Below are 26,942 nucleotides of genomic sequence, written 5' to 3' on the forward strand. Positions count from 1 at the left end.
AGTCCTCATTCAATTGAAGGACTAACTCTCCTCTGTCCACATCAATCACAGCCCTCGCTGTGGTTAGGAAGGGTCTTCCAAGGATGATGGATTCATCCTCATCCTTCCCAGTGTCTAGGATTATAAAGTCAGCAGGGATGTAAAGGCCTTCAACCTTCATTAAGACATCCTCTACAAGTCCATAAGCCTGTTTCATTGATTTATCTGCCATCTCTAGTGAGATTCTTGCAGCTTGTACCTCAAAGACTCTAGTTTCTCCATTACAGAGAGTGGCATGAGGTTGATACCTGACCCTAGGTCACACAGAGCCTTTTTAAAGATCATGGTGCCTATGGTGCAGGGTATTAAGAACTTTCTGGGATCCGGTTTCTTTTGAGGCAATGTCTGCTGAATCCATGTATTCAATTTATTGATGAGCAATGGAGGTTCATCCTCCCAAATCTCATTACCAAATAACTTGGCATTTAGCTTCATGATTGCTTCTAGATATTGAGTAATTTTCTCTTCAGTAGTAACTTTATTTTCTTCAGAAGAAGAATATTCTTCTGAGCTCATGAATGGTAATAAGAAGTTTAGTGGAATCTCTATGGTCTCTGTATGAGCCTCAGATTCATTTGGTTCCCCATTAGGGAACTTCTTATTGGTCAGTGGATGTCCATTGAGGTCTTCCTCAATGGAAATCACTGCCTTTCCCTCCTCTACAAGTTCGGCCATGTTGGACGTGTAGATGGCCTTGCACTCTCTTTTTGGATTCTCTTCTGTATTGCTTGGGAGAGTACTAGGAGGAGTTTTAGTAACTCTTTTACTCAGCTGACCACTTGTGCCTCCAAATTTCTGATGGAGTACCGTACCTCAATCATGAAACTGAGAGTGGCCTTGGATAGATCAGAGACTATGTTTGCTAAGCCAGAAAAGCTCTGCTCAGAATTCTCTGTCTGTTGCTGAGAAGATGATGGAAAAGGTTTGTTATTGCTAAACCTATTTCTCTCACCATTGTTGTTGTTGAAACCTTGTTGAGGCTTCTGTTGATCCTTCCATGATAAATTTGGATGATTCCTCCATGAAGGATTATAGGTATTTCCATTGGGTTCTCCCATGTAATTCACCTCTTCCATTCAGGATTCTCAGGATCATAAGCTTTTCCTTCAGAGGAGGCTTCTTTAACACTACCGGATGCAGCTTGCAATCCAGTCAGATTCTGAGAAATCATATTGACTTGCTGAGTCAATATTTTTTTCTGAGCCAATATGGCACTCAGAGTATCAATCTCAAGAACTCCTTTCTTCTGAGTCACCCCATTATTCACAGGATTCCTTTCAGAAGTGTACATGAACTGGTTATTTGCAACCATCTCAATGAGTTCCTAGGCTTCTGCAGGTGTTTTCAGATGAAGGGATCCACCAACAGAATGATTCAATGACATATTTGACAATTCAGACAGACCATCATAGAATATACATATGATGCTCCATTCTAGAAACATGTCAGAAGGATACCTTTTGGTTAATTGTTTGTATCTTTCCCAAGCTTCATAGAGGGATTCACCTTCCTTCTGTCTGAAGGTTTGGACGTCCACTCTGAGCTTACTCATCTTTTGAGGTGGAAAGAATTTGGTCAAGAAAGCATTGACCAGCTTGTCCCAAGAGTTCAGGCTTTCTCTAGGTTGTGAGTCCAACCATGTCCTAGCTCTGTCTCTTACATCAAAGGGGAAAAGTATAAGTCTATAGACCTCGAGATCAATCCCATTGGTCTTAATAGTATCACAGATATGCTATAATTCAGATAAGAACTTATGAGGATCTTCTGATGGAAGTGCATAAAACTTGCAGTTCTGCTACATTAAAGAAACTAATTGAGGCTTAAGCTCAAAGTTATTTGCTCCAATGGCAGGAATTGAGATTCTTCTTCCATAGAAGTTGGAAGTTAGTGCAGCATAGTCACCAAGCATCTTCCTTGCATCTCTGGCATTGTTGTTATTTTTGGCTGCCATGTCTTCTTCTTTTTCAAAAATTTCTGTTAGGTCCTCTCCAGAGAGTTGTGCTTTGGCTTCTCTTAGCTTCCTCTTCAAAGTCCTTTCAGGTTCAGGATCAGCTTCAACAAGAATATCTTTATTCTTGTTCTTGCTCATGTGAAAAAGAAGAGAACAGAAAAGAAGAGGAATCCTCTATGTCACAGTATAGAGATTCCTTTATGTGAGTAGAAGAAGAGAAGAAGAGAAGAAGAGAAGAATGAGGTAGAGAGAGAATAAAGAGAATTCGAACACAGAGAGGGAGAGAGGGTTCGAATTTTTAAGAAGGAGAGAAGTGTTAGTAAATAAATGAATAAATAGAAAGAGATGAGAGAGAGGGAATTTGAATATTAAATAAAAGGAAAAATATTTTTGTTTTTAATTTATATATTAGTTAATATTCGAAAATTAAGAAAGGAATAAAATAAATTTAGAGTTTAAAACAATTAGTTAATTAAAAAGATTTTTGAAAAAGTTGTTAGTGGTTTTCGAAAATTGGAGAGAGAAAAGTAGTTAGGTGGTTCTGAAAAAGATAAAAATTAGTAAACTTTTTAAAATCAAACAAAAAGTCAAGTAGTTAATTGAAAAAGATTTGAAAATAAATTTTGAAAAGATAAGAAGTTAGAAATAGATTTTGAAATTAAGTTTTGAAAAGAAATTTAAAAGGATTTGATTTTGAAAATTGAAGTTGATAACTTGACTAACAAGAAACTAAAAGATATGATTCTAGAATTTAAAGATTGAATCTTTCTTAACAAGAAAGTAACAAACTTGAAATTTTTTTGAATCAAATCCTTAATTGTTAGTAAGGTTTTCGAAAATATGAAATAAAAATAAGAAAAAGATTTTGAAAATTAATTTTTAAATTTTTTTCAAAAATATTAAGAAGAGAAATGTAAAAGATTTGATTTTTGAAAAAGATTTGAAAAGATAGAATATTTAAATTGAAATTTTGACTTGACTAACAAGAAACCACTAAATTTTAAAAATCTTTGACTAAGTCAATCCAAAATTTCAAATTTTATGAGTGAAATAAGGAAAAGATATTTTTTATTTTTTAATTTTAATGAGGAAAGAGAAAAACAAAAAAAATTGACTCAAAACATAAAAATTTTGGATCAAAACCAACGATGCATGTAATAACACTTTGAATGTCAAGATGAACACTGAGAACACTTTGAAGATCATGATGAACATCAATAACATATTTTTGAAATATTTTTAAGAAAAGAAACACATGCAAGACACCAAACTTAGAAATTTTTAATGCTTAGACACTAACAAATTGAAAATGCATATGAAAAACAAGAAAAGACTCAAAACAAGAAAATCACAAGATCAAACAAAGACAATTATCAAGAACAACTTGAAGATCAAGAAGAACATATGCATGAGTTTTTGAAAAATGCTAGAAGAATAAAAACATACAATTGATACCAAACTTCAAATTTGACTTTAGACTCAAATAAGAAACACAAATTTTTTTTGATTTTATGATTTTATTAAATATATATTTTTTGAAAAATTTTCGAAAATTAGAAAATTTTTTTGAAAGATTTTTGAAAAATTTTTGAAAACAGAACAAGAAGAAAATTACCTAATCTAAGCAACAAGATGAACTGTCAGTTGTCCAGACTCGAACAATCCCCGGCAACGGCGCCAAAAACTTGGTGCACGAAATTCGCAATCACACTTTTCACAACTCTACACAACTAATCAGCAAGTGCACTGGGTCATCCAAGTAATACCTTACGTGAGTAAGGGTCGATCCCACGGAGATTGATGGCTTGAAGCAAGCTATGGTCATCTTGTAAATCTCAGTCAGGCAGATTCAAATGGTTATGAGGATTTTATAATTAAAAGATAAATAAAGCGAAAAGTAACATAGAGATACTTATGTTATTCATTGGTGGGAATTTCAGATAAGTATTTGGAGATGCTTTGTTGCTCCTGAACCTCTGCCTTCCTATTGTCTTCATCCAATCATTCATACTCCTTTCCATGGCAAGCTATATGTTGGGGGATCACCGTTGTCAATGGCTACCGTCCATCCTCTCAGTGAAAATGGTATGGCTACGGGTTACGTAGAGCTAATCATCTGTCAATTCTCACTTGTGTTGGAATAAGATCCAATGATCCTTTTGCGCACTATCACTGCACCCAACAGTCATGAGCTTGAAGCTCGTCACAGTCATCCCATCCTAGATCCTACTCAGAATACCACAGACAAGGTTTAGACTTTTCGGATTTCAAGAATGCTGCTAATTGGTTCTAGCTTATACCACGAAGACTCTGATTTCACAGAATTGAAAGACTCTATTGTCATGAGAGGCAATCATGCGTTGTGAACCAAGAACCCAAGAGATACACACTCAAGCTCTCGCAGATAGAACGGAAGTGGTTGTCAGGCACACGTTCATAAAGGAGGATGATGATGAGTGTCACGGATCATCACATCCATCAGGATGAAGTACGAGTGAATATCTTAGAATAAGAATAAGCGTGAATTGAATAGAAAAACAATAGTACTTTGTATTGATTCATGAGGAACAGCAGAGCTCCACAACTTAATCTATGAGCTGTAGAAACTCCACCGTTGAAAATACAAAAGTGATGAAGGTCCAAGCATGGCCGAATGGCCAGCCTCCAAAACGTGATCAAGAGATCAAAAGTGATACACAGATAGTCTCAAAAAATGATCTAAAGATATCAATACAATAGTAAAAAGTCCTATTTATACTAAACTAGTTACTAGGGTTTACAGAAATAAGTAGATAATGCAGAAATCCACTTCCGAGGCCCACTTGGTTTGTGCTTGGGCTAAGCATTGAAGATTTCACGTGCATAGGCTTTCCTTGGCGTTTTACTCCAGCTTTGGTGCCAGTTCTGGCATTTTACGCCAGAAAAGGGTCTCTGACCGGAGTTTAGACGCCAGTTTGGGCCATCAAATCTTGGGCTTGGGCAAAGTATAGAGTATTATACATTGCTAGAAAGCCCAAGATGTCTACTTTCCAACGCAATTTAGAGCGCGCCAATTGGGATTCTGTAGCTCCAGAAAATCCATTACGCGTACAGAAGGGTCAGAATCCAACATCATCTGCAGTCCTTTTTCAGCCTCTGAATCAGATTTTTGCTCAGATCCCTCAATTTCAGCCAGAAAATACCTGAAATCACAGAAAAACACACAAACTCATAGTAAAGTCTAGAGATGTGAATTTTGCATAAAAACTAACTAAAACATACTAAAAACTATGTAAAAACAATGTCAAAAAGCGTATAAATTATCCGCTCATCAACATCCACAAGGGACACTCGAAGAGGTGTGTAGTTGTGGTACTTTCTGGGTTTCTCAGTAGGTTGTTCCTCTGTTTTCCTGGACTCTTTATCCTTGTTCCGAGGTGGGTAGGAGAATTCGGTCTTTGAGGTTTCTCCTAATCGGGAGTTCTCCTCCATATTGATATACTTTTCCGCCGGTTCTTGTACCTCATTCAGAGATGTTGGGTGCTTTTTGGATATGGAGTGGCTAAAGGGTCCTTCTTGTAGGCCGTTGATGAGTCCCATGATGGTTGCTTCTGTAGGGAGATTTTGTATGTCAAGACATGCTTTATTGAATCTTTTCATGTAGCTACGGAGGCTTTCCCGATCTCCTTGTTTAATTGCTAGCAGGCTTGGAGCGTGTCTGGCTTTATCCTTCTGAATGGAGAACCTGGTGAGAAACTTTTTGGCAAGATTGCCGAAGCTTGCGATCAATCTTGGAGGCAGGTTGTCGAACCACTTTATTGCCATCTTGGTCAAGGTGGTCGGGAAGGCTTTGCAATGGGTCACGTCCGAGGCATCTGTGAGGTACATCCGGCTCCTAAAATTGCTGAGATGATGACTTGGGTCAGACGTGCCATTGTATGGGGTCATGTCAGGGGCTTTGAAGTCTTTTGGGACTTTAGCCTTCATGATTTCCTTTGTGAATGGGTCTTGCTCCTTGTGAGGGTTATCCTCATGATTGGATCGAGTAGTCTTAGTTTTGAGGTTGGCTTCGAGCTTTAAGAGCTTGTCTTCCAGCTCTCGACGCTGTCTTATTTCTCTCTGGAGGTCTCGCTTGGCCGCTCAATGTCGTTCGGCTTCTTGTTCGATTTGTTTGAGGCGATCCTGCTATTCACGGATGGTATCTAAAATTCCTGTATTCTGAGGTTGCTTGTCTCCCTTAGATTGGGGTGTGTCCTTTGATGTGGCATCTGTGTTTTTAAGCAGCATTTCTTCCTCCAAATCAGAGTTATGGTCGTTGGAAGGGTTGTTTGCCATGGTGATAGGATGACTTCCAGGTTCCCCGGCAACGGCGCCAATATTCCGAGGGTTACCTGAAACAGAGAGGTCAATCTCGGATGAGATCTTCAGATCTGGACTGGGCTACCACGTCCGACTTATTGACGTAGGAGAGGCCACTAGTCCTTGGTCACCTGAGGGTGGTGGTACCTGCAAGTCGGGGTGGAAAAAGGCCAGGTGGCCTGCTAGGGGCCTGCAGCCTGGCCTGTGTTTGTCCTGGCCTGGTCTGGCCTGTTATAAAATAGGTACAGGCTTAGGCTCTTTTAAAAGCCTTAATACATTAATAGGCCAGGCTCAAACTTACTAATTAGCCTTATAGGCCTGTTAAAATATAATTAAATATATAAATAATTATTTATTATTAATAAAATTATGAGATATTTTAAATTTATTATATTTTATTATAAATATTTTTGTATATTTTAAATATGTTAAAAGTTTAAAATATTTTATAAATATTAAATATATGACATATTACATAATACTATTTTTATTAAAAAATAATTTTTTTAAATAATATTTTTATTTTTGTAAAAAAAATTATCAGGCCTTTTAACAGGCTTCAGACCAGGCCAGGCTGAATAACAGGCCAGGCCTAGTACTTTATAAAGAGCCTATAGCATGCTACAGGCCAGGCTCAGGCCAATCAACTGTATGACAGGCCAGGCCTGTTAAGAGCAAAGCCTGGCCTGGCCTGGCTTGTTTCCACCCCTACCTGCAAGAGACTCCGATGCTTAAGTCAGTACAGGCTTTAGGCAGGTTTTTTGTAGAATTTGAGTGTGAGTTATACCTGGGTGCTCCAGTGTGTTTATAGTAATGCTTGATGACCTTCCTTTGAGATAAGTTTGTTATCTTATCTTATCTTTTGTGGAGGAGATCTTTATCTTTTGGTCAGCAGCCTTCTGGTGGGCAGTGATACTTTGTTTTGGGCCTGCTTGGGCCTCTGCTGCAATCTTCCAAACTCTTTTTTGTGAAGAGGTCGGTAATGGACCAACCTTTAAAGAGGTCGGTCCATTTGCTTTAGGCCGACTCGGACCTTGTAGCTCGGACCGGTGTATGAACACATAGGTATCTTCTGCCTCCTCTGCGTTCAATTCTGGTCTTGTCATCTATACCCAGTCACTATGGTATGTTAGGTCTGGACGCAATGTACAAAAAGAACCCATTTTCCAATATGGGTGAGGAAGATTATAACTTGGACGGTGGGGTAGAGTTTAAGGTTGGCCATAGATTTAAAAGCAGAGATGTAGTAATGCCGGGTGTTAAGAATTACAGCATTTACAGAAGTGCTGAATATCGAGTGGTGGAGTCCGATCGATTAAAGTACCATGTGCGTTGCGGACAACATGCAGCAGGCTGTCCTTGGAGTCTCCGTGTTGCTCTCCGATAGAATCTCGGTTATTGGTACATTAAGGATTCATTGTATTCAATGTTGTCAGTTGTGGTTGTTATGCTTGTTGAACATGTTTACCACTGTTGTTCTATTTCGTTAGGGAGGTATGTAGGGTGGAAGGAGCGCACATGTGTTTAGCACCCATAATATCGTAGGACCACCGATAGTTGGACAACAGCCTTATCTGTCGTGTCATCCTCCCGTTGATACAATGAAACCTGTCTGTCAGCATCTCAATCCTACAAGGTGCAGTTAGGCAGAGCTATCACTTCGAACTCTCATACAGGAAGGTCTGGAGGTGAAGTAAAAGGCGATTGCACATATATACGGTGATTGGGAAGAGTCTTATAATAAGGTATCCGGGTTAATGCAAGTGTTGTAGAGTTGTTGTATGGGAACAATGTGTGAGATTAGTGTTATACTGTACTATGATGGTCACCACATGGTGCATGACTATAGCATGTTTGACAATGTATTTTGGGTCTTCCCTCCCTGTGTTAAGGCTTGCAAGCATTGCAAGCCATTTGTCTTTGTCGATGGTACACATCTGTATGAAAAATATGGTGGTTTTCTCCTTATTGTAGTTGCACAAGACAGTAATAGCAATATCCTTCCTATGGCATTTGCAATTGTTGAGTCTGAGACGACAAAATCGCGGTCTTTATTTCTTACCAATCTGAGGTGGCACATCACCACACAGGAAGGCATGTTGATTATTTCTGATAGATCTCAAGCGATCAAGGATGCATTGAGAGCTGAGGACATTGGCTGACATCCTCCGAGAGCATTTCATGCTTACTGTGTCTGACACATGGTAGCAAACTTCATATCTCGTTTCCAGCCTGCTAAAGGAAAGAGGTATCTAATAAATGCTGCTTATAGCCCATGCAAGGACGAGTATGAGTAGTACATGGATGCATTGACGTTGTCCCAGTAGATGGCTGATTGGGCTGGAAGATTCAAGAAATAGATCTGGCTATAACATTGCGATGGTGGTCGAAAGTTCGGTCACATGATGATAAACCTTTTCGAGTGCATGAATGTCGTTCTTAAGGGTACACGCTATCTATCAATATCGGCTATCGCGTGATGCACCTACGAGAGGCTGCAGCAGTTGTTCGTGAAGAAAGGATGGAGGCATATGCACAGCTAGTGGCAGGTAATCAGTTTTTGCAATGGCTCATGACGGCTATTGAGAAGAACAGAGAGATATCTCGAAGATGCGTGTCACTCACTACGACAGACATATTTCTATGTTTGTGGTTGAAGAGTTAGAGCTACAAGGGTTGGTTGCAAGGGTCGTTTCGTGTTCCCCTGGCCAGGCACGTGTGACTATGGCCTTTTCCAGTCACTCCATTTTCTATGTCTTCATGCTCTGGCCGCATGTGCTGCCCCGAGTATCAACTGGGGACCATATATCCATCCAGTGTACACACAGTAAGCTATGCAACATTAACCACCATTCAGTCAATCTATATTAATAATATTAAGCGAAAAATGAAGAATATTAAAACTAAACAGTTACCTCGCAACCATAGGGAATATGTGAATCTATCGCTCAAGGAGACACTACTTAAGAAACCTTTGGTATATCTAAGAAACCAGTAGAGGAGTGCACTCGGCGATGTTTGTAGTGGAGCAGTGTACCACTGAGCATAGGGAGTGGTATGTCCATGCTAGCACTGCAGATCCGCATGACTGACTACGACACGTCGCAAAGTCGTCCAGCAATGGGAGCCTGGTGCGGAATTTATAACCCACAAACTAACTGGCAAGTGCACCGGGTCGTACCAAGTAATACCTCAGGTGAGTGAGGGTCGATCCCACGAGGATTGATGGATCAAGCAACAATAATTGAGTGATTAGCTTAGTCAGACAAACAGAAAATGGTTTTGAAGATTCAAAAGCATTAACAATAAATTCAGAATATTAGAAAGACAGGCAAGTAAATAAGTTGGGAAAAACAATATGAAGAAGACAGTTAAGGCTTCAGAGTTATCTATTTTCCGGATTGACTTTTCTTATTAATTTATTTTAATCATGCAAGATTTAATTCCTGGCAAACCATATGTGACTAGACCCTAATTCCTTAGACCTTTCTAGTCTCCTCTAACTCTCATCAATCGCCAATTCCTTGGTCAATTAATTCCAATTAGGGGGTGAAGTTTAATTCTGGTTATTATGCCACAAAAATCCTAATTATCCAAATATAAGAGGATTATATGTCACGTATCCCGTTAAATCCAGATAATTAGAATTTAGGAGAAATTATTTTCAAGCTGTTGTTCAAGTAAAGAGCTTTTCCAAGTTATACAAGAACTCAATTAGAAAGAGGGTCATACTTCCGTTCCACCCAAATTCATAAGATAAAGAACGAAAACAATTCTTGAAATATAAATCAAAACATGAATTAAAATAGAAAAATAATATTATTAATCCATACAATAGACAGAGCTCCTAACCTTAACAGTGGAGGTTTAGTTGCTTGTGACTCAGAGTGAAAAACTAGGATTCAGACAAACTGTAAAGTGGGGAATGTCAATTGGAATAGAATCCCCTATCAGAAGAAAAGTTTCTCCTTTTTATATCTAATCCTAATTAATTTAAAATCTTTTTTCTAAAATTAAAATAATAGCTTTTTCTATTTTAAAATAAAATTTGAATTTAAATCAGAATTAATTATAATAATCAGCAAGTCTTCAATTGATGGATGGGGACCACTTGCTTCACTGGATCCACGCCTAACTTGGCAAAGAGCTGCGCCTTACTTTAGTGCCAAAATGGGGCCCAGAAATCGCCCCCATCGTTTTCTTTATTTTCTGCATGTGGCGCATGTCACGCGTACGCGTCGATGGTCTTCTTTGCGTGTCACATGTACGCCTCAGGTACGCACACGCGTCGCTCCTCACTGATAATCTTCTTTAATTCTTGTGCTCCTTCTATTTGTGCAAGCTTTCTCTCCATCAAATCCAGCCAAATTTTACCTAAAATAAACAAAATTACACGAGACTCAAAGTAGCATCCATAGTGGCTAAAAGATAATTAATTCTTGATTAAACTCAAGAATTTAAATGCAAATTCACTAGAAAAAGATAAGAAAGATGCTCACGCATCAGAGCCACCGGAGATGAACCTAATTATTGGAGTTATTAGTCAATAGATAACCTCTGATCATCAACAATATGTAGCACTTCGCATACTGTCAGAGGGTGGTTGTGTCATCAGTACCGGGTGGCATTTGTCGGACACGATTCCAAAGCCATGTCAGCTTTAGGAGAAGGATTCCTTTCTCTATGCTCTCTGCTACTGGAGGCCTATCTTTGAGTAGCCTCTCAACCAACTCTTAGGCCCTAGTACCGTACCACGTGTGGAAGTCTTGAAAGCAGCCACCCATGGGCTCTCCATTAGCGCGCAACCTGAAGTGGTATGCGACGTCCTGTAGGGTGATCGTACACTCACCCCAAGGCATATAGAAGGTGTGGGTCTCTGGGCACCAACGCTCAACGAATGTCGTGATCAGGATGTTGTCGAACACAAAATTTTTAAGCAGCAATGCATCACTGAACCGAGCCTCCCGTAGGTACGAGACAATGGTGTCTGGTGGTAGGAGTGTGTGACTCACCCTCCTTCGAAGAAATAGGTGAGGCCTCTGGTAAACAATAAAAATACCAAATCAAGAATTAATTTTACTTATAAGTAAACTATTCAAGCAAACAAGTACAAACACTTAAATTATGAATTTATTTGCATAAAAAAGTTTACTTGAATAATGAAAATGTTTAGAAAAATAATTAGCTTTAACGTCTGTGTAATATAATGCAAATGAAAATGTCTCCTAAGATAACTAATGACTACACTAATAAACATCTATTTTAATCAATTTAAATAAATTTATTTAGAGAAATAGTGAATAACGAAATTCATTTTGCAACTCCTATATATGGTAGATTAAGTGAACACACTTAGGCTTTGTTTGGTGGAGGAAAGAAATAGCAAGGAAAGAAATTGAGGAAAAAAAATAGGAAGGAAAGAAATTGAGGTAAAATTTAATTTCTATTGGTGTCTTTGGATGAAAAAAAAAATAAGATGGAAAGATATTAAAAAATGATTAATTTATGTTGTTTGTTTGGAAGAAAAAGTGGAAGAAAAAAATGAGTAAAGTTATATAATGATAATTTTATCCTTTGTATTATATAGGCATGTTATTATGTATATGATTATGTAATATATTAAACAATTTCATTAAATAATAATAACAAAATTTAACTATATTTTTAATATAACAAGTTAAGAATATAAATTTTATAAATAATAATAATAATAATAATAATAATAATAATAATAATAATAATAATAATAATAATAATAATAATAATAAAATTAGGGTGATATATTTAGATATAAATTTTATTTTTGTATACTACTCATCTCAACACATAAATTAGAGATAATTTCAAGAAGAAAATATACATAAATTAACAGTTATATGTTCATAGCTCCAAATATACTAACAGATCACATGATATCATCTAATTAATATATTGTGTTTTATATTACATTAACAAATACACATCAAAGATTTCTTATATAATACCAAGTTAAGATCAGCTAAAAATAAAATTTATGGATGAAACTAACAAAGTTAACACTAGGATCTCTTTGATCAAGTAATTACTAATAGTATAGACTTCTTTGACTAAGTCATTACTAATAGCATAGTTAACAATAGTTATAGTTATGAAAGTCATAAATACAAAGGCATAGGGGTGTTCATAGATCGGATCCGATCCGTATATTCGCGGTGTTTATTAGAATCCGATTCGAAAAATACGGATATGGATCCGATCTGCACACTAATAGTATCGGATTGTAGACTTTGTGTAGGTATCTGCATATCCGCGTATCCAAAAAAATAAAGAAATAAATAAGTAAATATTCTTTTTATATTTTTTAACTAATAATTATCATATATGTTGTATTATTTTAATTTATTATTTTAAAAAAGTATGTTTAATATTATTTTAAGAGTAAACATATTTAAAAGAATAGAAAAAATAAATTTTATTGATATTTTTTAATAAAAATATTTTTGTATTTTGCGAATATATCTGATCCGATCCGCAAATGTGCGGATCGGATTGGATCCAAGCTTAACAACTACCGATATTATATCCGATCCGATGATTTTAGTGCAAATCGGATAAAAATTTTGGTCATATATGATCCAATCCGTATTCACCCCTACAAAGGCATGAGGTATTATCATTATAAGCCTTAATTAAGTCATAGATATATTACCCACAAAATATAAAGATACTAGTACCTTCCTCAAATCTAAAGTTATATTTATGCCAATATCAAAATATTAGCCACATTACTAGGACTATTATTTCTAGAATGCACCAGCTTCTTTCATAAATTCATATAATGTGGCATGATGTACGTCAGCTGAAACACCAAGAAATTCTCTCTTAGCTCTATATATTTTTTCTGATAAAAAGCGGTAACACCTCATACACAATTCTGGCATCATACCTAAATTCTCTAACTCAATCCACACATCATTTTCAAAGTAAATTCGAGGCCTATTTTGCTAAAGAATCACAAGACTCCTTTCATCTATTCGCACTTGCTGTTTAGCAATTTCAACTTGCTCCTTAGCTACCTGCACTTGTTCTTCAGCTGTTAACACTTGTTTTTCAGTGATATTAATTGATCTCTCACAAAAATGATTCCCATCCTTCATCATCTCAATCAATGCTTGAATGCCCTGACGCATTTTTTTCATTTCTGATTCTAATTTATCACTCATGGTTGTTTTGTGTTTATTACCTATTGATGATGTTCCATGAGAGCCAGTTGATTGGTTTGACAAACCAATTTCAGGACTATAACCCATTGTAAAACTAGTAGCATGAGGAGTAATTGGCTCATCATTTCACTCCTCTTCCATATTTAGAAAAATATCATCATCATTCAAGTTAATTGTTTCTTTATTCTTCTCCCACCTTTTGACTTTTTCTTTGACCCTTTTAGTATATTTTTATATTGCTCTGTCTGTACTATATATCTCAAACAATTTATCATAATATTTTATTGGAGTACGTATCCACTTTTTCACTTCTGGTTTTGCCTAAGTAAAATAGAAGAATATTTACTATGAGTATATCTATATGTAAATATACATTTTTAATATAATTCTTGAATATTTACTAGTTAAATTCGTAACCAAATAAGATAATGAATGCATAAAGTCTACCTTAATTAATTCTTTCCAAACTTCAGCTTTAGGCTCAAACATCTTTGTAATTGGATTCCAAGAAAATCCACTAAGGCCATGAAAATGATCATAACAAACTCCAAAATGATCCTTTAAAGTCTTCAGTCTATTCTTAAGATTTTCTTTGTGGAGGTGGTTACTATAAGTAGATCTCAAAAGTGAAAGTATATTGTCATATGCCATTGTAGTAAATGTGTCATCCTTTCCATTTTCTTTGTGATATTCTTCAATCAAAGCATCAATAAAAATTGTATCCATTTCGTCAGTCCATCTTAAGGTATCTCAACTAGTGGCCTCACCTTGGCATGATGTTTTCTTTGCCATTAATACCTCTCAATATACAAAATAAGTGGAGAGAAACAACATACCATAATCTTAAATCAAATTATTTGTTAACTATCTTGACATTTATTGAATAGATAAAGAATCAATATACTCCATAAATACATGTCACAAGTTGATTTAACAATTGCACACTAAAGTCATTAAATAAAATATAATAACACATTAAGAGGTAACATATGAATTTAATAATAACACATCAAAGTTAAAATATCAATTCAACTCACACATAATACAACTAATAAATTCATTTGCATTTTTTTAAAAAAGTGATCAGAGTCCTAGTTGATGGTCAGCCCATATTTGAGCAGCTATTTCATCCCCTAATATAGCTCCCCGCCTATAGTCTTTATCTTGTTCATGTCGAACTATTTCACCCTCTTCTGGATTATTATCTTGCAGTTTTCAATCAACTTGGGTTATGAGATGTGGATCAGGATTTACACCCATTAAAAAAATACGTAATATAAAACAAGCTAAAACAATTTCAGTCATAGTTTCAAAGTCATAATGTGGTTCAGTGCCACTTGTGATTGTTGCAAATTTTTTCTTTAAAATTTCAAATGACCTTTTGATAACATTTCTCAATGAAACATGACGAAGATTAAATAATTCTTTTTTATTTTCTAGGCCACGTTTTGCATACTCTTTTAAGTGATATCTTATACCTCGATATGGGATAATTAATCCATGCTTTAACATAAATCTAGCATCTCCAAAGTAAAATTTTCCTGTAAAACTCATCCTTTAAAAGGATTAATTTAGGTTAAACACATAAACTACTAACCTTTAACTACTTATGATATAATGATATTTTATGTATATGCTAACCTCGTGGAAGTTTAAGATTATCATCCCTTTATAATGCATCCTTAAGAACTTTTGAGTTAGATGCGATTCCTTTACAACCTCTTAATACATAAGTGAATTTCGTATCAAAATTCTATGCAGCTAATACATTTTGTGTATGCCACTCTTTTCTCCTTCGAAATTTGGGTTAATCTGCTATTGGCACTTTGGCATGAAAATGTGTTCCATCTATAGCTCCAATACGATCCTAAATAATAGTCTATTAATTAATAAAGTAACATAAAATTTGCTATATCAAACAAAATTATATACTCCTATAATTGTACATGTCCATAGCTAAATATAAGGATAAAATCTATAATAGTGAAGGATTGCCGGAGAAATAACGGTTGCAGATGGTTGTCGAAGAAATTCTTCTTCTAGTAAAATAATTGACCCTAGAACAGCAAGAAAGTCGCGGCTAATAGTAGAAAAAAGAAACGGTTCTAATTTTCATATTATGAGCTATTATATACAAGAACCTAGCAACTTGTTTTGTATCTCTCACTTGATATGCTACTTTTAATTTCTCACACAATTGAAGAAATGCATCAGGACCCATGCGTAGGATATCACGACACCTATTAGTTTCACTTAACAGTTGCATTAAAATAGCTCGAATTTGTTCTTGCCCAACCATTTTATGGGATATAGAATTGTCAACTTATGTAGACATCAATCTCAGTAAGTATAACATGTGCACGATGTAACATATTAGTATTATTGTGCATAATTTTTGTCATCTTTTTTAATCTTCATTCAAAACTGTTAATATATGTTATTGGTTTTCAAGGGTTAATATATTTTTCTGGTTATCAACCCCAAACTTAAAGGGATGGTTTAGTGGGAAATCACAATTAAAGATATCTTCCATATCGGCGACAAAAAGCTTTCTTCATGATCATCTTTATCCATTTAACAAGCACTTTGTAGGTTCAAATGTACATATCTTAGATTGACAGCACAAAAAAAAATTAGCATCATAGGTTAAATATACGCAATGCAATTAAATAACTAGTATTCATACATATAAACTCTTAATCAAATATATTTAATTGTAAAAGAATATCAATCAATTGAAAGAAATCTATTTTTTATAGCTTTTGAAAAAACTTTAACATAAACTACATATAAAAAAAAGCCAAAAAATTGAAAAAAAAGAAAGTAACCAACAATGATAGAAATTGTGTGCCTCTTGGCAATTGTAGTAAACAAAACTATACTTTCATTTAGCTGAAATCACAAATTTAACTATTTGTGTGCTTGCAAATGTAATTGTGAAAAGTTCATTTTAAAGTATATAAATTATAATTTGTGCCATTCTTATTATAGTGAAATTAAATTCAATTTGTATGTGTTAAAAATACAATACATTATCATGTTTCTAAAGAACACAAGTAGAATTATTTGTTTGTGTGTTATTTGTATTTGGCAATCATAATATATACTTTTTAAATAGATAATACGTGTATACATGAAGAAATTGTGTGCCATTTAGCAAAAATGGTGTGTTTGATAAAAATCAAAATTGTGCTTCCATAAAAAAATTGCGTACTTACATGAAAATAAAATTGTGATCTTTTTCAAACATTTCTTATATACAAAAAATAGTTACACTACTCTATAGTTCATACACATGTTAATTTTCCCAACTTTGATGAACTTATGAATCAGTATGTTTGCATGTTTTTATTAGAATATTTTATCGAACAGTTTAAAGACATGAAAATAAACAAACTAATAAATCAAATAAAAATGTAATCTCATTCCATACACTTTAAATTGAATCACAAGCACACAGATTCATAGATATACGGAGTTAAATGTGAAATAAACTTACCTAATTTTCACTAGTAGACGCAAAACGTTATGACTAGACTGGTTGCGCAGTGGTGGATGAATGGACATGGCTAAAAGTTGCAGTGCTTGATAGTATTGAAACTGGATAGCATGAACGGCTGAATCACAGGATGGAAGATGATTCTAGAAGAAAGGAAAAGGGTAGGGTTTGGAATAATAGAGTGAAATAGTTTTTTTCTTCCATTTTCTTGCCTAAGTTAGAGCGAAAACTTTTTTATGGTTCTCTTTTACTTTTTGGCACTTTGATTATTTTTCTTAACATTTTCTATCCCAAATAGCTGAAATTTGACATGTTCATCCTATTTCTTTCCTTCAGAATTCAATCTTTCCTATTTTTCATCTAAACAAACATAGTGTTACTTGCTAAGCAACAAATACATCTGTATATATTACTTAGTCTAAATAAAAACAAAATTTCACAATAAACAATTTACTTAGATATTAGTAAATACAAACATAAAAATTTTGCTATATCATTAGATTTATTACAAATTGTTAATCCCCTAAATTAATAACTACATTAATAAACTTATGCTTAACAATAACATAGCATACTAGCATTTAAACTTAACATCGTATTCGTGCGTTCAAACAAATCCTAACCTTAGTTAATAACCTTAATTAATAACTAAATCAATAACATCTAATTTAACTTGCAGCTAACATCATATCCTAACATTTATACCGATCATAACATGTACTGCATACTACCTACATAAAACTATCCTAATTAAGAAATTACATCTATGCTTTAACATAACCATAAAACAAAAAATAATACCAATCTCAAAGTCCTCTACTCCTGCAATTTGCCAAGTTGCGTTAAGTTTGTTAATGTCTCCATCGCGGTTATCAACGCGCACGACAAAAAAAGGCTATATTGTAGGAGTTTATTACCGGAAGTTTTAAAAAATCCTACAAATTTAATTTTTAGAATAAAAAATTATCTTTTATTTTGTTAAGAGTTTTATTAACAGCAGTCTTTATTTTGAATAGTAAGATTTTTGAAACTCCCCCAAAACTATATCAATTCCCCAAACAATTTGGCAAAGCAAAAAGCTCTTTCTTCCCACGGAACACATTTTTCCACCTCGCTCACACCCTTTTCTGCTCCCACTCTCCTGATATAGTAACTGCTTCATTCTCAGTTGTTCACATTTCTTCATTGATTGTTGCTGCTGTTCGAGATTGTGCCACTGCAACTCCCGTTCATAATACTGCTGCTATTAGCGTTCCGGTTACTGCTGCTGTTGGCGAAGCGGTTCCTGCTAGTATTTGTGTTTCCATTTGTGTTACTGCTGATGTTCATGTTTGGTGCACGAAATTGTGATCTCTAACAATGGCATTCAACTTGGTGTGCGCATCTACTAACTCACACTTTCTTCACAACTTCGCACAACTAACCAGCAAGTGCACTGGGTCGTCTAAGTAATAAACCTTACGTGAGTAAGGGTTGATCCCACGGAGATTATTGGTATAAAGCAAACTATGGTCATCTTGTAAATCTCAGTTAGGCGGATAATAAATGGTTGTGGAATTTTTGAATAATAATAATAATAAATAAACAGAAAATAAAGATAGAAATACTTATGTAAATCATTAGTGAAAATTTCAGATAAGTATATGGAGATGCTTTGTCCCTATTGAATCTCTGCTTTCTTATTGCCTTCCTTCAATCCTTCTTACTCCTTTCCATGGCAAGCTGTATGTAGGGCATCACCATTGTCAATGGCTACATCCCATCCTCTCAGTGAAAAAGGTCCAAATGCTCTTGTCACAGCACGGCTAATCATCTGTCGGTTCTCGATCATGTCGGAATAGAATCCGTTGATTCTTTTGCGTTTGTCATCACGCTCAATAATCGCGAGTTTGAAGCTCGTCACAGTCATTCAATCCCCGAATCCTACTCGGAATACCACAGACAAGGTTTAGACTTTCCAGATTCTCATGAATGCCGCCAACAATTCTAGCTTATACCACGAAAATTCTGATTAAGGAATCCAAGAGATATGCGTTCGGTCTAAAGTAGAACGGAAGTGGTTGTCAGTCACGCGTCCATAAGTGAGAATGATGATGAGTGTCACGGATCATCACATTCGTCATGGTGAAGTGCAACGAATATCTTGGAACAGGAATAAACTGAATTGAATAAAAAATAATAGTAATTGCATTAAAACTCGAGGTACAGCAGAGCTCCACACCCTTAATCTGTGGTGTGTAGAAACTCCACCATTGAAAATACAAAAGTGATCAAGGTTCAGGCATGGCCGAATGGCCAGCCCCCAAAGTTTAAGAACTAAACGTCCAAAGATGGATCTAAGATAAAAGATGAAAATCAAGATGGAACCAAGATGTCTAATACAATAGTAAAATGTCCTATTTATACTAGACTAGCTACTAGGGTTTACAGAAATAGGTAATTGATGCAGAAATCCACTTCCGAGGCGCACTTGGTGTGTGCTTGGGCTGAGCTTGAGCTTTACATGTGCAGAGGCTTCTTTTGGAGTTAAACGCCAAGTTGTAACGTATTTTTGGTGTTTAACTCTGGTTTGTGATGTGTTTCTGGCGTTTGACTCCAGAATGCAGCATGAAACTGGCGTTGAGCACCATTTTGCGTCATCTAATCTCGAATAAAGTATTGACTATTATATATTGATGGAAAGCTCTGGATGTCTTCTTTCCAACTCCATTGAGAGCGCGCCATTTGGAGTTCTGTAGCTCTAGAAAATCCATTTCGAATGCAGGGAGGTCAGAATCCAACAGCATCAGCAGTCCTTTGTCAGCCTTTTATCAGAGTTTTGCTCAGGTCCCTCAATTTCAGCCAGAAAATACCTGAAATCACAGAAAAACACACAAACTCATAGTGAAGTCCAGAAATGTGAATTTAGCATAAAAACTAATGAAAACATCCCTAAAAGTAGCTAGATCCTACTAAAAACTACCTAAAAATAATGCCAAAAAGCGTATAAATTATCCGCTCATCACAACACCAAACTTAAATTGTTGCTTGTCCCCAAGCAACTAAAAATCAAATAGGATAAAAAGAAGAGAATATACTATAAATCCCAAAATATCAATGAATATTAGTTCTAATTAGATGAGCGGGACTTGTAGCTTTTTGCCTCTGAACAGTTTTGGCATCTCACTTTATCCTTTGGAGTTTAGAATGATTGGCATCTATAGGAACTCAGAATTCAGATAGTGTTATTAATTCTCCTAGTTAAGTATGTTGATTCTTGAACACAGCTACTTTTATGAGTCTTGGCCGTGGCCCTAAGCACTTTGTTTTCCAATATTACCACCGGATATATAAATGCCACAGACACATGACTGGGTGAACCTTTTTAGATTGTGACTCAGCTTTGCTAGAGTCCCCAGTTAGAGGTGTCCAGAGCTCTTAAGCACACTCTTTTTGCTTTGGATCACGACTTTAACCACTCAGTCTCAAGCTTTTCACTTGGACCTGCATGCCACAAGCACATGGTTAGGGACAGCTTGATTTAGCTGCTTAGGCCTGGATTTACTTCCTTGGGCCCTCCTATCCATTGATGCTCAAAGCCTTGGATCCTTTTTACCCTTGCCTTTTGGTTTTAAGGGCTATTGGCTTTTTCTGCTTGCTTTTTCTTTTTTCTTTCTATATATATATTTCACCATTTTTTTTCACTGCTTGCTTCAAGAATCAATTTTATGATTTTTCAGATCATCAATAACATTTCTCTTGTTCATCATTCTTTCAAGAGCCAATAATTTTAACATTCATAAACAACAAGATCAAAAATATGCACTGTTCAAGCATTCATTCAGAAAACAAAAAGTATTGTCACCACATCAATATAATTAAACTAATTTCAAGGATAAATTCGAAACTCATGTACTTCTTGTTCTTTTGTATTAGAAACATTTTTCATTTAAGAGAGGTGAATGATTTATGGATTTATTCATAGCCTTAAGACATAGTTACTAAATACTAATGATCATGTAGGAAAGACACAAACATAGATAAACATGAAGCATAAAAATCGAAAAACAGAGAAAATAAGAACGAGGAATGAGTCCACCTCAGTGATGGTGGTGCTTTCTTCTTGAAGAACCAATGATGTCCTTGAGCTCTTCTATGTCTCTTCCTTGCCTTTGTTGCTCCTCCCTCATTGCTCTTTGATCTTCTCTAATCTCATGGAGAATGATGGAGTGCTCTTGGTGTTCCACCCTTAGTTGGTCTATGTTATAACTCAAGTCTTCTAGAGAAGTGTTGAGTTGTTCCCAATAGTTGTTGGAAGGAAAGTGCATCCCTTGAGGCATCTCTGGGATTCCTTGGTGATGAGCTTCCTCATGCGTCTCTTGGGATCCATGAGTGGGCTCTCTTGTTTGCTCCATCCTCTTCTTTGTGATGGACTTGTCCTCTTCAATGAGGATGTCTCCTTCTATAACAACTCCAGTTGAGTAGCATAGATGGCAAATAAGATGAGGAAAAGCTAGCCTTGCCAAGGTAAAGGGCTTTTCGGCTATTTTGTAGAATTCAAGGGAGATGACTTCATGAACTTCTACTTCCTCTCCAATCATGATGCTATGGATCATGATGGCCCGATCCACGGTAACTTCAGATCGGTTGCTAGTGGGGATGATGGAGCGTTGGATGAACTCCAACCATCCTCTAGCCACAGGCTTGAGGTCCAGTCTTCTTAATTGAACCGGCTTGCCTTTGGAGTCTCTTTTCCATTAAGCTCCTTCCACACATATGTCCATAAGGACTTGGTCCAACCTTTGATCAAAGTTGACCCTTCTAGTGTAGGGGCGTGCATCTTCTTGCATTATAGGCAAGTTGAATGCCAACCTCATATTTTCTGGGCTGAAATCTAAGTATTTCCCCCGAACCATTGTAAGATAATTCTTTGAATTTGGGTTCATACTTTGATCATGGCTCCTAGTGATCCATGCATTGGCATAGAACTCTTGAACCATTAAGATTCTGACTTGTTGAATGGGATTGGTAAGAACTTCCCAACCTCTTCTTTGAATCTCATGTCGGATTTCCAGATACTCATTTTTTTTGAGCTAGAAAGGGACCTCAGGGATCACCTTCTTCTTGGCCATAACTTCATAGAAGTGGTCTTGGTGGGCTTTAGAGATGAATCTCTCCATCTCCCATGACTCGGAGGTGGAAGCTTTTGTCTTCTCTTTCCCTTTTCTAGAGGTTTCTCCGGCCTTAGGTGCCATAAGTGGTTATGGAAAAACAAAAAAGCTATGCTTTTACCACACCAAACTTAGAATATTGGTCACCCTCGAGCAAGAGAAGAAAGAAGAAGAAGAAAAAGAAGAAAATATAGAGGAAAGGGAGAAGTGTTTGGTTTCAGCCAAGGTGAAGAAGAGAGGGTTGTGGTGTGCAAAAATGAAGAGGGATAGAGGTGTTTATATAGTGAAGGGAGAGGAGTAGTTTCGGCCATTTAGGGTGGGTTTGGGTGGGAAAGAAATTTTGAATTTTGAAGGTAGGTGGGGTTTATGAGGAAGAGTGGGCGGATGTGTGTGGTGAAGAGGTGATGGGGGAAGAGTGATTGAGGTGATTGGTGAAGGGTTTTGGGGAAGAATGTTTATTGGATTGTGTGAAAGAGGGTGAGTTGAGGTAGGTAGAGATCCTGTGGGGTCCACAGATCCTGAGATTATCCTGTGGGGTCGACAGATCCTGAGGTGTCAAGGATTATCATCCATACACCAATGAGGCGTGTAAAACACCCTCTGCATGCAATCCTGGCATTCAATGCCAGATTGATGCTTGTTTCTGGCGTTGAACGCCAGCTTCATGCTTGTTTTGGGCGTTCAATGCCCATCTGCAGCATGTTTCTGGCGTTGAATGCCAGCCAGATGCTCCTTACTGGCGTTTAAACGCCAGTAATCCCTTCCTCCAGGGTGTGCTATTTCTTCTGCTGTTTTTGATTCTGTTTTTAATTTTAGTATTTATTTTGTGACTCTACATTATCATGAACCTAATAAAATATAAAAGAAAAATAAAAGAAAAATAAAATTAGATAAATAAAAATTGGGTTGCCTCCCAATGAGCGCTTCTTTAATGTCAATAGCTTGACAGTGGGCTCTCATGGAGCCTCACAGGGGATCAGGTCAATGTTGTAGACTCCCAACAACAAACTTAGAGTTTGGATGTGGGGATTCAACACCAAACTTGGAGTTTGGCTGTGGCCTCCCAACACCAAACTTAGAGCTTGATTGTGGGGGCTTTGTTTGACTCTGTACTGAGAGAAGCTTTTCATGCTTCTTCTCTATGTATACAAAAAAACACCCTTGGGTCTTAAACACAAGGTAGTCCCTATTCAATTGAAGGACTAATTCTCCTCTGTTAACATCTATCACAGCTCCTGCTGTGGCTAGGAAAGGTCTTCCAAGGATGATGCATTCATCATCCTCCTTCCTAGTGTCTAAGATTATGAAATCAGTAGGGATGTAAAGGCCTTCAACCTTTACTAACACGTCCTCTACCAATCCATAAGCTTGTCTTACTGACTTGTCTGCCATTTGTAATGAGAATATGGCAGGCTGTACCTCAATGATCCCCAGCTTCTCCATTACAGAGAGTGGCATAAGATTTATGCCCGACCCTAGGTCACACAGAGCCTTCTCAAAGGTCATGGTGCCTATGGTACAGGGTATTAAGAATTTACCATGATCTTGTCTCTTTTGAGGTAAGGTTTGCTAAACCCATGTATCTAGTTCATTAATGAGCAAGGGAGGTTCACCTTCCCAGGTCTCATTACCAAATAACTTGGCATTCAGCTTCATGATGGCTCCTAGATATTGAACAACTTGCTCTCCAGTTACATCTTCATCCTCTTCAGAGGAAGAATAGTCTTCAGAGCTCATGAATGGTAGAAGGAGGTTTAATGAAATCTCTATGGTCTCTATATGACCTTCAGATCCTTTTGGGTTCTCAATAAGGAGCTCCTTCTTGCTTGAGAGACGTCCCATGAGGTCTTCCTCATTGGGATTCACGTCCTCTCCTTTCTCTCTAGGTTCGGCCATGTTGATTATGTTAATAGCCTTGCACTCTCTTTTTGGATTCTCTTCAATATTGCTTGGGAGAGTACTAGGAGGAATTTCAGTGATTTTCTTACTCAGCTGGCCCACTTGTGCCTCCAAATTTCTGATGGAGGACTTTATTTCACTCATGAAACTTAAAGTAGCCTTAGACAGATCAGAGACTATATTTGCTAGGCTAGAGGTGCTCTGCTTAGAATTTTCTATCTGTTGCTGAGAAGATGATGGAAAAGGCTTGCTATTGCTGAGCCTATTTCTTCCACCATTATTAAAGCCTTGTTGAGGCTTTTGTTGATCCTTCAATGAGAAATTTGGATGATTTTTCCATGAAGAATTATAGGTGTTTCCATAAGGTTCACCCATGTAATTTACCTCTGCTATTGCAGGGTTCTCAGGATCATAAGCTTCTTCTTCAGAAGATGCCTCTTTAGTACTGTTGGATGCATTTTGCCATCCATTTAGACTTTGAGAAATCATGTTGACTTGCTGAGTCAACATTTTGTTCTGAGCCAATATGGCATTCAAAGCATCAATTTCAAGAACTCCCTTCCTCTGAGGCGTTCCATTACTCACAGAATTCCTCTCAGATGTGTACATGAACTGGTTATTTACAACCATGTCAATGAGTTCTTGAGCTTCTGCAGGCATTTTCTTTAGGTGAATGGATCTACCTACAAAATGGTCCATTGACATCTTGGAGAACTCAGATAGACCATAATAGAATATATCCAAAATGGTCCACTCTAAAAGCATGTCAGAAGGACACCTTTTGGTCATCTGTTTGTATCTTTCCCAAGCTTCATAAAGGGATTCACCATCTTTTTGTTTGAAGGTCTGAATATCCACTCTAAGCTTGCTCAACTTTTGAGGAGGAAAGAACTTAGCCAAGAAGGCCACGACCAGCTTATCCCATGAGTCCAGGCTATCTTTAGGTTGTGAATCCAACCATGTTCTAGCTCTGTCTCTTACAACAAAAGGGAAATGCATGAGCCTGTAGACTTCGGAATCTACTCCATTAGTCTTAACATTCTCACAGATCTGCAAGAACTCAGTTAAAAACTGGTAGGGATCTTCTGATGGAAGTCCATGGAACTTGCAGTTCTGTTGCATTAGAGCAACTAGTTGAGGTTTCAGCTCAAAATTGTTTGCTCCAATGGCAGGGATTGAGATGCTTCTTCCATCAAACTTGAAAGTAGGTGTAGTATAATCACCAAGCATCCTCCTTGCATTCTTATTTTCGGTTGCCATATTCTCTTCCTTTTAAAAAATTTCAGTAAGGTTGTCTCTGGATTGTTGTAATTTAGCTTCTCTTAGTTTCCTCTTCAGAGTCCTTTCAGGTTCAAGATCTGCTTCAACAAGAATATTCTTATCCTTTCTCCTGCTCATATAAAAAATAAGGGAACAGAAAATAATAATAGGGATCCTCTTTACCACAGTAGAGAGATTCCTTTATGTTAGTAGAAGAAGAAAGGGATAAAAGAAGAAAAAGAGTTAAGAATCCAAACACAAAGGGGAAGATAGGTTCGAATTCTTGAGATGAAGAGAAGTGTTAGTAAATAAATAAATAAATAGAAGAAGAAGAGAGAGAGGAGTTTTCGAAAATTAATTTTGAAAAATAAGTTAGTGATTTTTGAAAATTAAAGGAAGAAATAAAATTAAAATTAAAATTTAAAACAATTAGTTAATTAAGAAAATTTTGAAAAAGAGGGAGGAATTTTCAAAAACTAGAAAGGGAAAAGTAGTTAGGTGGTTTTGAAAAAGTTAAGAAACAAACAAAAAGTCAATGAGTTAGTTGAATAAGATTTGAAATTCAATTTTAAAAAGATAAGAAGTTAGAAAAGATATTTTGAAATCAAAATTTTTTGAAAAAGATATTATTTGAAAAGAATATTTGAAAAAGATTTGAATTTTAAAATTTAAAATTAATTACTTGACTAACAAGAAACTAAGAGATATGATTCTAGAATTTAAAGATTGAACATTTCTTAACAAGAAAGTGACAAACTTCAAATTTTTTGAATCAATCACGTTAATTGTTAATAAAGTTTCGAAAATTTGAAATAAAATTAAGAAAAAGATTTTTAAAAAATTATTTTTAAATATTTTCGAAAATTAATAAGAAAAATAAAAAAGATTTGATTTTTGAAAAAGATTTTGGAAAGATAAAATTTTTAAATTTGAAATTTTGACTTGACTTTTAAGAAATAGCTAAGTTTTAAAAAATTTTGACTAAGTCAACCCAAATTTTCGAAATTTATGAGCAAAATAAGGAAAAGATAATTTTTTTTTATTTTTGAATTTTTAATGAGGAGAGGGAAAAACACCAATATGACCTAAAACATGAGAATTTTGGATCAAAACCAATGATGCATGCAAGAACACTATGGATGTCAAGATGAACACCAAGAACACTTTGAAGATCATGATGAACATCAAGAACATATTTTTGAAAAATTTTTGATGCAAAGAAAACATGCAAAACACCAAACTTAGAAATCTTTAATGCTTAGACACTATGAATGCAAAAATGCACATGAAAAACAACAAAAGATACAAAATAAGAAAACATCAAGATCAAACAAGAAAACTTACCAAGAACAACTTGAAGATCATGAAGAACACCATGCATGAATTTTCGAAAAATGCATAAATTTTTAGAAATATGCAATTGACACCAAACTTAAAAAATTGACTCAAGACTCAAACAAGAAACACAAAATATTTTTGATTTTATGATTTTCTAATTTTTTTTTGAAATTTTATAGGAAAAAGAAAATAAGAAATTCAAAATTTTTAATAGGAATTCCAGGAATATTTCAATGTTAGCCTAAAGCTCTAATCCAAGGGTTGGA

General features: G+C 35.8%; 1 non-coding gene across 1 annotated transcript; it reads left to right on the plus strand.

Moving 5' to 3' along the window:
* Positions 1-24,837: 24,837 nt before the first annotated feature.
* On the plus strand, positions 24,838-24,945 carry LOC112699915 (small nucleolar RNA R71). Its single transcript, XR_003152846.1, has one exon. It is a non-coding gene; the product is annotated as a small nucleolar RNA R71 (small nucleolar RNA).
* The last annotated feature ends 1,997 nt before the right edge of the window (positions 24,946-26,942 follow it).

Source organism: Arachis hypogaea, chromosome 6 (assembly GCF_003086295.3).
Source record: "Arachis hypogaea cultivar Tifrunner chromosome 6, arahy.Tifrunner.gnm2.J5K5, whole genome shotgun sequence".
NCBI lineage: Eukaryota > Viridiplantae > Streptophyta > Magnoliopsida > Fabales > Fabaceae > Arachis > Arachis hypogaea.